The sequence below is a fragment of the Salmo salar genome, chromosome ssa16, assembly GCF_905237065.1.
Source record: "Salmo salar chromosome ssa16, Ssal_v3.1, whole genome shotgun sequence".
In the NCBI taxonomy this organism is placed as follows: Eukaryota; Metazoa; Chordata; class Actinopteri; order Salmoniformes; family Salmonidae; genus Salmo; species Salmo salar.
The window spans coordinates 67,242,769-67,259,312 of record NC_059457.1 but is presented as its reverse complement, the minus strand read 5'-3'; positions in this window follow the sequence as shown (position 1 = coordinate 67,259,312).

Genomic DNA, 16,544 nt, shown 5'->3' with positions numbered 1-16,544 from the left:
TGACTCTCTCTCTCTCTCTGACTCTTTCTCTTTCTCTCTCTCTCTGACTCTCTGACTCTCTCTCTCTCTCTCTCTCTGACTCTCTCTCTCTCTCTCTCTCTCTCTCTCTCTGACTCTCTCTGACTCTCTCTCTCTCTGACTCTCTCTCTCTCTCTCTCCTGACTCTCTCTCTCTCTCTCTCTCTCTCTCTCGACTCTCTCTCTCTCTCTCTCTCTGACTCTCTCTGACTCTCTCTCTCTCTCTCTCTCTGACTCTCTGACTCTCTCTCTCTCTGACTCTCTCTCTCTCTCTGACTCTTTCTCTTTCTCTCTCTCTCTGACTCTCTGACTCTCTCTCTCTCTCTCTCTCTCTCTCTCTCTCTCTGACTCTCTCTCTCTCTCTCTGACTCTCTCTCTCTCTCTCTCTGACTCTCTCTGACTCTCTCTCTCTCTCTCTCTCTCTCTCTCTGACTCTCTCTCTCTCTCTCTCTCTCTCTGACTCTCTGACTCTCTCTCTCTCTCTCTCTCTCTCTCTCTCTCTCTCTCTCTCTCTCTGACTCTCTCTGACTCTCTCTCTCTCTGACTCTCTCTCTCTCTCTCTCTGACTCTCTCTGACTCTCTCTCTCTCTGACTCTCTCTCTCTCTCTCTCTGACTCTCTCTCTCTCTCTCTCTCTCTGACTCTCTGACTCTCTCTCTCTGACTCTCTCTCTCTCTCTGACTCTTTCTCTTTCTCTCTACCAGTTCCATTTTCTTGCCTTTTGTTTCTTTCAGTTTTCTCTCAGCCCTTGCTCAAATAGGTTTAGCATACCTCCTGAGATCAACACTTCAGTGAGGTAGCTATGTACAATATAAGACACTGACTCGTTTCCAGTGGTCCTGATAGATGTATCTGAACTGCATACAGAGTACTGCACCGAGTTGGGTCACCAAGGTTTCAACTGAAGGAGCAGCTTGGAGCTTCATCGGAGATGGCAGTTGTTCAGGAGGAGGATGACTCCCTAATGTCTCATACATAAGACAGTTGTGTGTCTCACTCTGGCCCACTGAAATAGATCTGTGAAACAGTCCGTTCCTATTCAATCTGATTGTCTTCATGGTACGGTATATTAGATGATAACACTGAGGCGTACTAGAGAACATTTGACCTTGATTTGCTCACAAATTCCATTGACCTTTGACTGATAATTCTCTTTCCACCTGTGTCATAGCACAATTATTGATGCTCTGGCCTAAATATTATATTCCCTTATTAGAATTCTCCTTTGCAAATGCTACCAAGGGTCCGCTGTCGGGGGAGAGTATCTTTGCTTATCCTTGTGGTAGGATGGGGGTTAGGGACTCAACTCTGGCTTTAATTAGCGAATTAAGACAACACCCTACCCACCCCCCACTCTTCCCACTCTTCCCTCGCTTCTTTCACCAGCGGCAGGGCTCCTCTCAGACCCAACCTGTGGCCAGGGGGAATCTGGGGTATGTAGGGTCATGGAAGGGTCATGGGGTCACACTGCTTCCCTCACTCTACTGATAACCTGGTCAGGGCTCTCGAATGGACATCTGGAATGTTTTGAACCAACGTTGCCTCCTCATCCTCCTGCTTTATTGATCTAACTCATGGCACGTCCACAAATACTGCTTCGTATGCAGCTGAAAAACGGGATGGAACATTTTTTCAGGGGGTGTCATGCCATCAGTCTTTGTATTGGGATTCACTCTTAGCACTCCTCTCTCTCTCTCTCTCTCTCTCTCTCTCTCTCTCTCTCTCTCTCTCGCTCTCTCTTCAATGGGGCTTTATTGGGAATCATGTGTTTACATTGAGAAAGCAAGTGAAATAAACAATAAACAAAAGTGAAAAGATACAAAACAACATCAACAAAAAACGATTAGAAATTAACAGTAAATATTGCACTCACAAAGGTTTCAAAAAGATAAAGACATTGTGTTGTTATGAAAAGTAGGGGAAGATAAATAAACAGACAAATATTAGTGGTATTTACATTGTTGTTCGTGCTCCACAGGTTACCCTTTTCTCATGGTAACGGGCCACACATCTTGCTGCTGTGATTGCACACTGCGGTATTTCGCCTAACAGATATGGGAGTTTATCAATGTTTGATTTGTTTTCTAATTATTTGTGGGTCTGTGGGATCTGTGGGAAATATGTATATCTACTGTGGTCATACATTTGGCAGGAGGTTAGGAAGTGCAGATCAGTTTCCACATAATTTTGTGGGCAGTGTGCACATAGCCTGTCTTCTCTCGAGAGCCAGGTCTGCCATTGGCAGCCTCCCTTAATAGCAAGGCTATGCTCACTGAGACTGTACATAGTCAAGGCTTTTGGGTCAGTCACAGTGGTCAGGTATTCTGTCACTGTGTACTCTCTGTTTGGGGCCAGATAGTATTATAGTTTGCTAAGTTTTTTTGTTCATTATTTTCAGTGTGCCAAATAATTATCGTTTTGCTTTCTCGTAATTTGGTTGGGTTTAATTGTGTTGCTGTACAGTCTCTCTCTCTCTCTCTCTCTCTCTCTCTCTCTCTCTCTCTCTCTCTCTCTCCACACACACACACACGCTCTTTCTCTCTCCCTCTCACTCTCTCTCTCTCGTTCTCTTTATCCTCTGCCTCTCTCTCTCTCCAGTTGTTTTTTTAACTCAAGAGGCCAGCTGTCGGCAGGACACGTCTGACCCTGGATATCTCACAACCCTGCCGTTGTTTCACCGCTGGAGATGTGCGGGGAACGTAAACACACCATGCCACTAACCCAAACACACCCCACCGCAAAGGACCTTTTTAGGCAAAACATTGTGGAAGGCTCTGCAGCATCAAGCGCATAGAGGCAGCAGGCTGGTGCGGATCTGTCAACCTCTCTCTCTCTCTTTCAATATCTCCCTCAATTACTATCTCTAGCTTTCCCTCCCTCTCTCTTTCTGTTTCTCTCTCAATTTCTCTCTCTCCTTATATCTAGCTTAAACATATCAGCATACAATACAAGCATAAACACAAATTCAAGCATATACAGTTACAAAACCATATACAGCTACATGGTTTTGTAACTGTATTTGATCCCCTGCTGATTTTGTACGTTTGCCCACTGACAAAGAAATGATCAGTCTATAATTTTAATGGTAGGTTTATTTGAACAGTAAGAGACAGAATAACAACAACAAAAATCCAGAAAAACGCATGTCAAAAATGTTATAAATTGATTTGCATTTTAATGAGGGAAATAAGTATTTGACCCCCTCTCAATCAGAAAGATTTCTGGCTCCCAGGTGTCTTTTATACAGGTAACGAGCTGAGATTAGGAGCACACTCTTAAAGGGAGTGCTCCTAATCTCAGCTTGTTACCTGTATAAAAGACACCTGTCCACAGAAGCAATCAATCAATCAGATTCCAAACTCTCCACCATGGCCAAGACCAAAGAGCTCTCCAAGGATGTCAGGGACAAAATTGTAGACCTACACAAGGCTGGAATGGGCTACAAGACCATCGCCAAGCAGCTTGGTAAGAAGGTGACAACAGTTGGTGCGATTATTCGCAAATGGAAGAAACACAAAAGAACTGTCAATCTCCCTCGCCCTGGGGCTCCATGCAAGATCTCACCTCGTGGAGTTGCAATGATCATGAGAACGGTGAGGAATCAGCCTAGAACTACACGGGAGGATCTTGTCAATGATCTCAAGGCAGCTGGGACCATAGTCACCAAGAAAACAATTGGTAACACACTACGCCGTGAAGGACTGAAATCCTGCAGCACCCGCAAGGTCCCCCTGCTCAAGAAAGCACATATACATGCCTGTCTGAAGTTTGCCAATGAACATCTGAATGATTCAGAGGACAACTGGGTGAAAGTGTTGTGGTCAGATGAGACCAAAATGGAGCTCTTTGGCATCAACTCAACTCGCCGTGTTTGGAGGAGGAGGAATGCCCCAAGAACACCATCTCCACCGTCAAACATGGAGGTGGAAACATTATGCTTTGGGGGTGTTTTTCTGCTAAGGGGACAGGACAACTTCACCGCATCAAAGGGACAATGGACGGGGCCATGTACCGTCAAATCTTGAGTGAGAACCTCCTTCCCTCAGCCAGGGCATTGAAAATGGGTCGTGGATGGGTATTCCAGCATGACAATGACCCAAAACACACGGCCAAGGCAACAAAGGAGTGGCTCAAGAAGAAGCACATTAAGGTCCTGGAGTGGCCTAGCCAGTCTCCAGACCTTAATCCCATATAAAATCTGTGGAGGGAGCTGAAGGTTCGAGTTGCCAAACGTCAGCCTCGAAACAATGACTTGGAGAAGATCTGCAAAGAGGAGTGGGACAAAATCCCTCCTGAGATGTATGCAAACCTGGTGGCCAACTACAAGAAACGTCTGACCTCTGTGATTGCCAACAAGGGTTTTGCCACCAAGTACTAAGTCATGTTTTGCAGAGGGGTCAAATACTTATTTCCCTCATTAAAATGCAAATCAATTTATAACATTTTTGATATGCGTTTTTCTGGATTTTTTTGTTGTTATTCTGTCTTTCACTGTTCAAATAAACCTACCATTAAAATTATAGACTGATCGTTTCTTTGTCAGTGGGCAAACGTACAAAATCAGCAGGGGATCAAATACTTTTTTCCCTCACTGTACATGCTTCATAGGACTGGTTAGTAGAGTGTTGGTAGTGATGAATTGATTGAGTTGAGAATGTAGAAGAGAGTGGTGGGTTCAGTGCAGCTGGCCCAAATCCCTCTACAGTGTACAGAGCCCATGCAGTACAGGGGCAAGGGTGTACATCTCCTTCCCAAAGCACAGGGTTGAATCCCAAATAGCACTCTATTCCCTATATAGTGCACTACTTGTGACCAGAGCCCTATGGGTCCTGCTCAAATGTAGTACACTAAATAAGGAATTTGGTGTCATTTGGGACACACTTGGGAACAACCAGGGGCCCGGGAAAAAGTGGTGATGACAGAATGATTTATTACTAACAAATATGAAGCATGGCTGCTCCATGCATGAACCCCATTTACACACACACACACACACACACACACACACACACACACACACACACACACACACACACACACACACACACACACACACACACACACACAATGCTCCACGCATTAACCCCATTTATAAAATAAAACATTTTAAAAGCTGAAAAAATGAGTGATATTTCCGACTGGAAATGTACGTGGGTGTGAGGTGCAGAGGGCAGTGACTGGATGTCTTACAATCCTTGTGTAAACTAAGTGGTATGTCAGGCAGCCATCTTGGATTCATCACAACAAAATGAAGAGAGAAACCCCCACTGAGGTTCTTGAGTTTGGCTCTGTTAAAACTAGCTGTGCCTCGGGTCTAGATGGAGGATTTTATAAACATAGGGTTGCTTGAGACAGCTGAGGATTTAAGCTTACATTAACCTGGGGATGATAGATTGTGTGTCTGTGTTAAATGTGTGTTATCCAGCTCATACTGTGATGTACTGTACAGTATGTCTGTGGGTTAACACCTGTGAACATCAATCCAGTGCACCCCATGGGTTCAGCAACAAGGTGGTGTGTGTGTGTGTGTGTGTGTGTGTGTGTGTGTGTGTGTGTGTGTGTGTGTGTGTGTGTGTGTGTGTGTGTGTGTGTGTGTGTGTGTGTGTGTGTGTGTGTGTGTGTGTGTGTGTGTCCATGCACACATGTACAGTATGTGTGAAACATACTAGTAGAAGAAACCGCGAGAGAACGCTAAAACAAGTTACAAGGGCGATGGAGTGACAAGGGTAGAGAACAGGGATTAAATAACTGAATGGGGGGATGGGCGGGGGGGGGGGAGGAGGTGGAGGGAGGGGGCTAAGGGGGGGTCAGTCTCTAGGGGAGTCTTGCGATTACTTACTCACCACTCTCAGTATGGAAGATAAAAGCGAATGAAAATACATTTATATTCTGAGGCAGCACTAGCAGCCACACCGCTCTGGCTGGCTCATGTTGAATTCAGCCTGTTACTACTCAGTCATAGTGACAGATACTATTTAAACTAAAGTCAGTAATCATTGTTAATTAGTGCTTCTCTTACTCCCACAAACTGGACCCCTGTAACCTGCGTTCCTCCTGCCAGTAAGCATATCTCTCCTTCTCATTCACTCTTTCAGTCTCTCTCTCTCTCTCCCTTCTTTCCATCTTTTCATCTCCCCCACTCTATTATCCTCCCGTCATCCGAATTCCAGAGAAAGTGGTGTTGAGAAAAACCAGGCCTCTCCTCTCCAACAGATCTCTCTCTATCTCCCTTTCCCTCTCTCTGCCTTGCCCTCTGTCCCTCTCTCGCCCTCATTCTCTCTGTGTCTCCATCTCCCCTTCTCCTCCCTCTGATACACACACACACCTACACACACATTGGAGGTCATCAGGCCTATGTTATTGCCCACCTCAGAGATACCATAACCTCACAGATTACGTAGGATCTGTATAGATGTTATATTTAAGCGATAAGGGCCGAGGTGGTGTGGTATATTTAAGCGACAAGGCCCGAGGTGGTGTGGTATATTTAAGCGATAAGGCCCGAGGTGGTGTGGTATATTTAAGCGATAAGGCTCGAGGTGGTGTGGTATATTTAAGCGACAAGGCCCGAGGTGGTGTGGTATATTTAAGCGATAAGGCCCGAGGTGGTGTGGTATATTTAAGCGATAAGGCCCGAGGTGGTGTTGTATATTTAAGCGATAAGGCCCGAGGTGGTGTGGTATATTTAAGCGATAAGGCCCGAGGTGGTGTGGTATATTTAAGCGATAAGGCCCGAGGTGGTGTGGTATATTTAAGCGATAAGGCCCGAGGTGGTGTGGTATATTTGAGCGATAAGGCCCGAGGTGGTGTGGTATATTTGAGCGATAAGGCCCGAGGTGGTGTGGTATATTTAAGCGATAAGGCCCGAGGTGGTGTGGTATATTTAAGCGATAAGGCCCGAGGTGGTGTGGTATATTTGGGCGATAAGGCCCGAGGTGGTGTGGTATATTTAAGCGATAAGGCCCGAGGTGGTGTGGTATATTTAAGCGATAAGGCCCGAGGTGGTGTGGTATATTTAAGCGATAAGGCCCGAGGTGGTGTGGTATATTTAAGCGATAAGGCCCGAGGTGGTGTGGTATATTTAAGCGATAAGGCCCGAGGTGGTGTGGTATATTTAAGCGATAAGGCCCGAGGTGGTGTGGTATATTTAAGCGATAAGGCCCGAGGTGGTGTGGTATATTTAAGCGATAAGGCCCGAGGTGGTGTGGTATATGGCTAATAAAAGTGGAGGAGAGATTGACTTCATCACTACTTTTATTTATGAGAGGTATTGACATGTTGAATGCACCAAGTTGTCTGTCTAAACTCCTGGTGCACAGCTTGGACACCCATGCATACCCCACAAGATGTTCCACAAGAGGTCTCTTCACAGTTCCCAAGTCCAGAACAGACTATGGGAGGCACACAGTACTACGTAGAGCCATGACTACATGGAACTCTATTCCACATCAAGTAACTGACGCAAGCAGTAAAATTATATTTAAAAAACAGACTAAAAAAACACCTTATGGAACAGCGGGGACTGTGAAGCAACACAAACACAACACACACACACACACACACACACACACACACACACACACACACACACACACACACACACACACACACACACACACACACACACACACACACACACACACACACACACACACACACACACACACACACACACACACACACACACACACACACACACACACTATACATACACATGGATTTAGTACTGTAGATATGTGGTAGTGGTGGAGTAGGGGCCTGAGGGCACACAGTGTGTTGTGAAATCTGTGAATGTATTGTAATGTTTTAAAATTGTATAAACTACCTTAGTTTTGCAGGACCCCAGGAAGAGTAGCTGCTGCTTCGGCTGCAGCCATTGGGGATCCATAATAAGTACAAATACAAATATACCATGGCTAAGGGCTGTTCTTAGGCACGACGCAGAACAGCCTTTAACCGTGGTATATTGGCCATCTACCACACCCCCTCCCGTGCCTTATTGGTTAAATATACCAAGCCTAAGGGTGGTATGATGCGAAGCGGAGTGCCTCGATACAGCATTTAGCAGTGGTTTATTGGCCATATGTCACAAACCCACGAGGTGCCATATTGCTATTATATATCGAATATAACAGTAAACAAGTTGTGTCATACCATGGTATGTTGTCTGGTATACACACGGCTGGAATGCTGTTTCAGTATCCAGGACTGAAACTACCCGGTTTATAATAGTTGTTTAATGGGAGTTGTAGGCTCCCTTTGCTGGATCACATATCAGACTGGGATGTATGCTATCCATTGTCTCTCTGATTCGTTTGCCAGATGTGAGAGCGAAGGGCCCCTGAGCCACAAAGCTCTTTCACAGCTAATATTCCCATAACGACAGCCAGAGATGAGCCAACATAAAGATCCCAGAGATGAGCCAACATAAAGATCTCAGATAGATAATGGCTTTCGCCAATTTCATGATATTAAATACACATCCAGAAGACTCGAGTAACTCTATGAAGTGTAACTCAGGACTGATACAGCATTCTATGTGAAATTGGTAGAGATCCTGGAAAAGTCAACGAGCATCTCTTTGGATTTGCTAGTGCAATGCAGTGACCCAGAGGTCTACAAGAACCAGAGGATGATTTACCTATGGGAGAAGTGGACTGGTTTCCCAGCACAGCAGCGCTATGGTCCGGCTGTGTCGGTGTTGCTCAGCTGATGATGTGTTTTCCTGCCGTTCCACAGGTCTTGCTTGGTCACATGATATCGTCGACCGCCTCAGACAGATGGATGAAGTGAAAGAAAGAGTCAACCTTTATCTCCTCTTTTAGCCCATTCTTCATCCCCTTGATGCCCCGCTCTGTGAAGGTTCCCAGGGGACTGTTTCAGGAGGAGAGCTTAGATATGGGAGAGTGGCTCTGAGGAAGAAACAGCAGTACGTCTCAAATCTGATAACCACCGCTTCAAACAACCACTTAAAGTCAGGGCTTTTGTCTTCAGAAATGGGTTTATCCACTGATATGAACCATATTGTAACCGGCTTAAACAAGGCTTCTGAATGATCTGTGTCACGTGTGATTTGGATGATCCCCTAGAATCTAGATCTCTATTTTCTGACACATTTACCCAATTTATTCATCCCCACCATTGCTACAATGCTGTAGCAGTGACATGGTCGTATTCCGATGATTACACTAATAACGGGGTTACTTGCTTGCTGGTAATTATACATCCAGCTTTCATTAGGGTGGAAAGGGTGCATCTGATTGTGGCCCTCTGATGTCATCTGACTGGACTGTTGTATTACAGACCGTGGTGTAGTGGATACGGAATGTAGTGCGTGTACAGAATCAACTGCTGTCACAGACAATGTGTGAGGCTCTTGGCCCTGTCGGAGAAGCTGATGCAACGAGCTGAAATGAAGCCAGTAGACTGTGACACTGACATGACATCACCGGAGTTCAATTACCAAAGATAATATAATCAAAGACAAGACCCTGCGACACGATCACAGATCAGTCAATCTCATAATGACTTATACGATCGCAGAGGGGACTTTTATTTTCTGGCTTTATTCATCGTTGATCTCTGATTTCATAAGATGAAAGAATATGGAGAAAGTTGTGCTTTCAACCCACACATTGGCTCCATTAACCTTCACATATTGAGGAATTAAACAGAGTGCCTCGTGGGTGAAAGTGACAACAACACCCCCAGCTACAAACATCCACCCAACACCCTCTCTAGACATTCTAAGATTCTCTATTGTCAGATTTTCAGAGAGCACCTTTTATGCCACGAAGTCTTTGAAATTAAATAAAAGATATTCTGTAACAAGGGCAGGAAGGGTACTGGGGATTCCTGCACTGTTGATGGTATGTTAAAGAGCACATGATATTAACATCCCATTACCATCCCATTCACACACATTAACATGACAAGCTGCCTGAAGGGGGGCCCAGTGCACCCTGGGATACCCCGGACAATAGAGCTCCTCCCACAGGTCAGTCACAGGGAGGAGGAGAGAAAAATAGAGAGGAGAAGGAAAAAAAAGAGAGAGAGAAGAGAGAAAGAGGGAGAAAGAAGTAGGGCTGGTGTAAGGGAAAAGGGTAGAGCAGGACAAAGAGAAAGTGCAGGGGATACAAAAAAGAGGAGTTTGAGTGGGCGGACTAACTTGAGGGAGAGACGCAGACTGAAAAGTGGTCTGAAAGGCATCTAGAGCTATAGCACCCTGAGATTGTGTTACATAAACTACGGTTCTATGGAGAAAGTTGCCAACTGGTCCAACTGTATATGCATTCACGTGCACTGTTTACACACAAACTCAAATGACAGACCATCTTTACTTGATTTCAAGAGTCGCTAATACAACTAGTATTGCTAATATCTCTTGAATGAAATGTATGTAATTAATTAGTAATAGTAATAAGGATACTGTAAAGTCTCATGTAAATCACAGAGATTTTAATTGTATTTTTCCTCTGTTCAGTTCTCCACTTATCCTACTGACTCATCTTACACAAACAAACCTCAGTCTCTCACAACACCACAAGTGTCCCCAAATTCATCAATATTTATCAGTCAACACCCTCTCCCATTGAAGTTCAGATTCTGGCAAATTTTGTAGCCAAACCCCGTCCTCTCTCACTCGCTCTCTCTCTCCCCGCCTCCTCTCTCTTTCCCCCCTCTGTTTTCTTTATAGATGTTTGCCCCAAGGCAATGGCCACAGTTCATGCACGACAAAACACTTCTCGATTTTTGCATCATTTGCTGACCCGCAGAGGTCACTGGGGGTCAAAGGGTCATGGGTAGAGGCTTTGACTGAATTGTGCAGTGGCCATTTTGGAGGGAGAGCAGAGCAGCCTTTTCTCTTTCTTCTCTCTTTCTTCTCTGTTCTCCTCCGTCTTCTGAAATCGGAGATGTGTCCTCCCTTCTCAATAAATCTTTGTTACTTCCTCAGTTGAACAGGGTTCATGTTCCAACTGAATTCAGGCCTTCATTTTTACTTCTTCCATCCCTATTCTTTTTCAATTTGGTGCCTTGATGTACCGGTATGTATTTTCTATTGGGAGGGAGTTAGTCCTTGGGAGGTAACACATGCAAATCATTTCTATCTGATACGAATGTGTGTCTAGACGGCTTATCAGTGTGTGGCTGCCATGTATGTGTCTATGACTCCCGGAGGCACAGTCTCCTCCTGTGTGAGTGACTGGGTTAAGCTCTGAGTGGAGAGGGAACACGAGAGGCTTCCTGACGCCTGATCACTCGCAGTGTGAGTCTAGTCATGGCACTGAGACGCCCCTGTGTGAGAAAGCAGAGAGCAGAGCAACACACTCAGCACACCAAGAGAGATGCCAGAGGAGGAGAGAGAGAGGAAGGGGCTGGAATTCGAGTGGTTTGAGTTTTAGAGAGGGAGGGAGGAATTGAGAATCCATTTTAAAGTTTCAGCTGCCATTGCAAAATAAGCCTTGTATCGCTCTATGTTTAACTGTAACCCATATTGCTATGGGGCAGTTTCAGGACCCTCCTAAACCTCTCCCCCTCCCTCCCTCCCTTTCTCCCTACCTCTCTGTCTGTCTCCCTTTCTCCCTACCTCTCTGTCTGTCTCCCTCTCTCCCTCCCTCCCTTTCTCCCTACCTCTCTGTCTGTCTCCCTACCTCTCTGTCTGTCTCCCTTTCTCCCTGTCTGTCTCCCTTTCTCCCTGTCTGTCTCCCTTTCTGTCTGTCTGTCTGTCTGTCTGTCTGTCTGTCTGTCTGTCTGTCTGTCTGTCTGTCTGTCTGTCTGTCTGTCTGTCTGTCTGTCTGTCTGTCTGTCTGTCTAGTGGATGGACAGAGGAATGTGCCAGGGAGCCCTGAGTGCAGCCAATCACAGTCTAAGCAGACGCAACGCGCCATTAGGCAAAACACATGAGCTGTCCTCCCAGAAATAGCCCTGGGTTCATTACTAGCTGCCCCCGCTTCCCCTCTTCCCCTCTTCCCCGCTCCCCGCTCCCCTCTCCCCTCATCCTCCCACAGGCACAGAGGGGTAGAGGCTTGGGGCTCAAAAGGGTAGGGCAACCTAAACATAGACCTCTGGCTGGGGGGAGGGGAGAGGGGTAAGGGGGTGTGGAGGATGTTCAAACGGCCAATTGTTTCTATACAAGCAACTTGACCACATGGTCATTAGTGGCATGATAAAGCTCAGTGGGAGTAGAGGATGTGTCCGGTCGGAGTCAACCTAAACACTGCTGTAAATCTCTGCACTGAACTGTCATGGTGATGATGAGTACACACATCTGTGGTGATGAGTACTCGTCTTTAGTTGGGGTCAGAAATAGAGAAGAGCACATGACAGCAGCTAACAATGCCGCAGCTAACAACATTTCCCAAGTCACTACTCTACTTTAGGAAGAATGATACATAAACTGTAAGTATGTGAAGTGTGTGAACTGTCTGAGCTGCAGACATGGACTAGCAAGGACAACAGCTAGCCTCCGCTAGGAAAGTGGTCACACATCTAGTGAAGAGGAACACAAGGTTAGGACAATTACAGGGTTATTAATTGGACAGTTTTCGCTCTGTGCTGCTCTGGGCTACTCTGGGATTCTCTGGCCTGCTCTGGGCTTCTCTGTGCTGCTCCTCTGGGCTTCTCTGTGCTGCTCTGGGCTACTCTGGGATTCTCTGGCCTGCTCTGGGCTTTTCTGTGCTGCTCTGGGCTTCTCTGTGCTGCTCCTCTGTGCTGCTCTGGGCTTCTCTGTGCTGCTCTGGGCTTCTCTGTGCTGCTCTGGCCTGCTCTGGGCTGCTCTGGCCTGCTCTGGGCTACTCTGGCCTGCTCTGGCCTGCTCTGACCTGCTCTGGGCTTCTCTGACCTGCTCTGGGCTCCTCTGGCCTGCGCTGGGCTTCTCTGGGCTTCTCTGTGCTGCTCTGGGCTGATGGACTGAGGATGCACAGATATGTAAGCACCCACCCTTACATGCAGTTCAAGCGAGAATGTGGACATAAACACACACACACATACACACACGTACACACACACCAAAGAGAGAGAGCGACACACACACACACCTCACACAGTGTAAGGTTCTGCTTTTCTTTTCTTAGTCAACCATGTGTTCTTTTTCTTTGTGTTCTGGAACGTAGCCCTGTTTCTTTGTGTTCTGGAACGTAGCCCTGTTTCTTTGTGTTCTGGAACGTAGCCCTGTTTCTTTGTGTTCTGGAACGTAGCCCTGTTTCTTTGTGTTCTGGAACGTAGCCCTGTTTCTTTGTGTTCTGGAACGTAGCCCTGTTTCTTTGTGTTCTGGAACGTAGCCCTGTTTCTTTGTGTTCTGGAACGTAGCCCTGTTTCTTTGTGTTCTGGAACGTAGTCCTGTCTTCCATTTTTGTTCATTGATTTCACCTGTGTTCATTTCTCACCTGGTCTCATCAGCTCCCTCTTTAGTCCAGTTCTTTCTGTTTGTATGGTTGTGAGGTATTGTTTTTTTTTTCACTGCCTACCTGTGTTTAACCATTGCCTGTGACCACGATTCCTGCCTTCTGCGAAGGCTTAATAAACATCTGCCGCGATCTGCGTGTGAATCTACACCTTTTTCTCCCTGGCTATTCATTACACACAGAGAGAGATGCACGCAGACACACACATAAACTCAGCAAAAAAAGAAACGTCCTGTCACTGTCAAATGCGTTTATTTTCAGCAAACTTAACATGTGTAAATATTTGTATGAACATAACAAGATTCAACAACTGAGACATGAACTGAACAAGTTCCACAGACATGTGACTAACAGAGATTGAATAATGTGTCCCTGAACAAAGGGGGGGGGGTCAAATTCAAAAGTAACAGTCAGTATCTGGTGTGGCCACCAGCTGCATTAAGTACTGCAGTGCATCTCCTCCTCATGGACTGCACCAGATTTGCCAGTTCTTGCTGTGAGATGTTACCCCACTCTTCCACCAAGGCACCTGCAACTTCCCGGACATTTCTGGGGGAATAGCCCTAGCCCTCACCCTCCGATCCAACAGGTCCCAGACGTGCTAAATGGGATTGAGATCCGGGCTCTTCGCTGGCCATGGCAGAACACTGACATTCCTGTCTTGCAGGAAATCACGCACAGAACGAGCAGCATGGCTGGTGGCATTGTCATGCTGGAGGGTCATGTCAGGATGAGCCTGCAGGAAGGGTACCACATGAGGGAGGAGGATGTCTTCCCTGTAACGCACAGCGTTCAGATTGCCTGCAATGACAACAAGCTCGGTCCGATGATGCTGTGACACACCGCCCCAGACCATGACGGACTCTCCACCTCCAAATCGATCCCACTCCAGAGTACAGGCCTCGGTGTAACGCTCATTCCTTCAACGATAAACGCAAATCCGAACATCACCCCTGGTGAGACTAAACCGCAACTCGTCAGTGAAGAGCACTTTTTGCCAGTCCTGTCTGGTCCAGCGACGGTGGGTTTGTGCCCATAGGCGACGTTGTTGCCGGTGATGTCTGGTGAAGACCTGCCTTACAACAGGCCTACAAGCCCTCAATCCAGCCTCTCTCAGCCTATTGCGAACAGTCTGAGCACTGATGGAGGGATTGTGCATTCCTGGTGTAACTCGGGAGTTGTTGTTGCCATCCTGTACCTGTCCCGCAGGTGTGATGTTCGGATGTACCGATCCTGTGCAGGTGTTGTTACACGTGGTCTGCCACTGCGAGGACGATCAGCTGTCTGTCCTGTCTCCCTGTAGCGCTGTCTTAGGCGTCTCACAGTACGAACATTTCAATTTATTGCCCTGGCCACATCTGCAGTCCTCTTGCCTCCTTGCAGCATGCCTAAGGCACGTTCACGCAGATGAGCAGGGACCCTGGGCATCTTTCTTTTGGTGTTTTTCAGAGTCAGTAGAATGGTCTCTTTAGTGTCCTAAGTTTTCCTAACTGTGACCTTAATTGCCTACCGTCTGAAAGCTGTTAGTGTCTTAACGACCGTTCCACAGGTGCATGTTCATTAATTGTTCATGGTTCATTGAACAAGCATGGGAAACAGTGTTTAAACCCTTTACAATGAAGACCTGTGAAGTTATTTGGATTTTTACGAATTATCTTTGAAAGACAGGGTCCTGAAAAGGGGACATCTCTTTTTTAGCTGAGTTTACATGTGTTTATATAAAACACATACTGCAGTGGCATTTATTTGGTGTGAAAGTCACACAGGGATGTGATTCCCTTGAGAGAAGAAATATGACTGGCTCATTCCTTTACCAATGAGATTACCATACCTTTCCATCACTACCTTCATGGTGGAGGTGGAGAAGGAGATGTTTGGAGGATGAGACAGGGCTGATTGCAGGGTGTCGGGCCTCTGAGCTGCAGGGGTTGGGATCCAAATCAAATCAAATGTTATTGGTCACATAGACATGGTTAGCAGATGTTAATGAAAGTGTAGCGAAATGCTTATGCTTCTAGTTCCGACCGTGCAGTAAGGTAAAAATCTGTCGTTCTGCCCCTGAACAAGGCAGTTAACTCATTGTTCCTAGGCTGTCATTGAAAATAAGAATTTGTTCTTAACTGACTTGCCTAGTTAAATAAAGATTAAAAAAATTATTATATCTAACAAATTCACAACAACTACCTTATACACAGAAGTGTAAAGGAATGAATAAGAATATGTACACATAAATATATGGATGAGTGACAGCTGTGCGGCATAGGCAAGATGCAGTAGATGGTATAGAGTACAGTATATACAGTTGAAGTCGGAAGTTTACATACACTTAGGTTGGAGTCATTAAAACTTGTTTTTCAACCACTCCACAAATTTCTTGTTAACAAACTATAGTTTTGGCAAGTCGGTTAGGACATCTACTTTGTGCATGACACAAGTAATTTTTCCAACAATTGTTTACAGACAGATTATTTCACTTATAATTCACTGTATCACAATTCCAGTGGTTCAGAAGTTTACATACACTAAGTTGACTGTGCCTTTAAACAGCTTGGAAAATTCCAGACAATGATGTCATAGCTTTAGAAGCTTCTGATAGGCTAATTGACATCATTTGAGTCAATTGGAGGTGTACCTGTGGATGTATTTCAAGGCCTACCTTCAAACTCAGTGCCTCTTTGCTTGACATCATGGGAAAATCAAAAGAAATCAGCCAAGACCTCAGAAAAAAAAACCAGAGTCTGGTTCATCCTTGGGAGCAAATTCCAAACTCCTGAAGGTACCACATTCATCTGTACAAACAATAGTACGCAAGTATAAACACCATGGGACCACGCAGCCGTCATTCCGCTCAGGAAGGAGACGCGCTCTGTCTCCTAGAGATGAACGTACTTTGGTGCGAAAAGTGCAAATCAATCTCAGAACAACAGCAAAGGACCTTTTGAAGATACTAGAGGAAACGGGTACAAAAGTATCTATATCCACAGCAAAACAAGTCCTATATCGACATAACCTGAAAGGTCGCTCAGCAAGGAAGAAGCCACTGCTCCAATACCGCCATAATAAAGCCAGACTAAGGTTTGCAACTGCACATGGTGACAAAGATTGTACTTTTTGGAGAAAAAAAA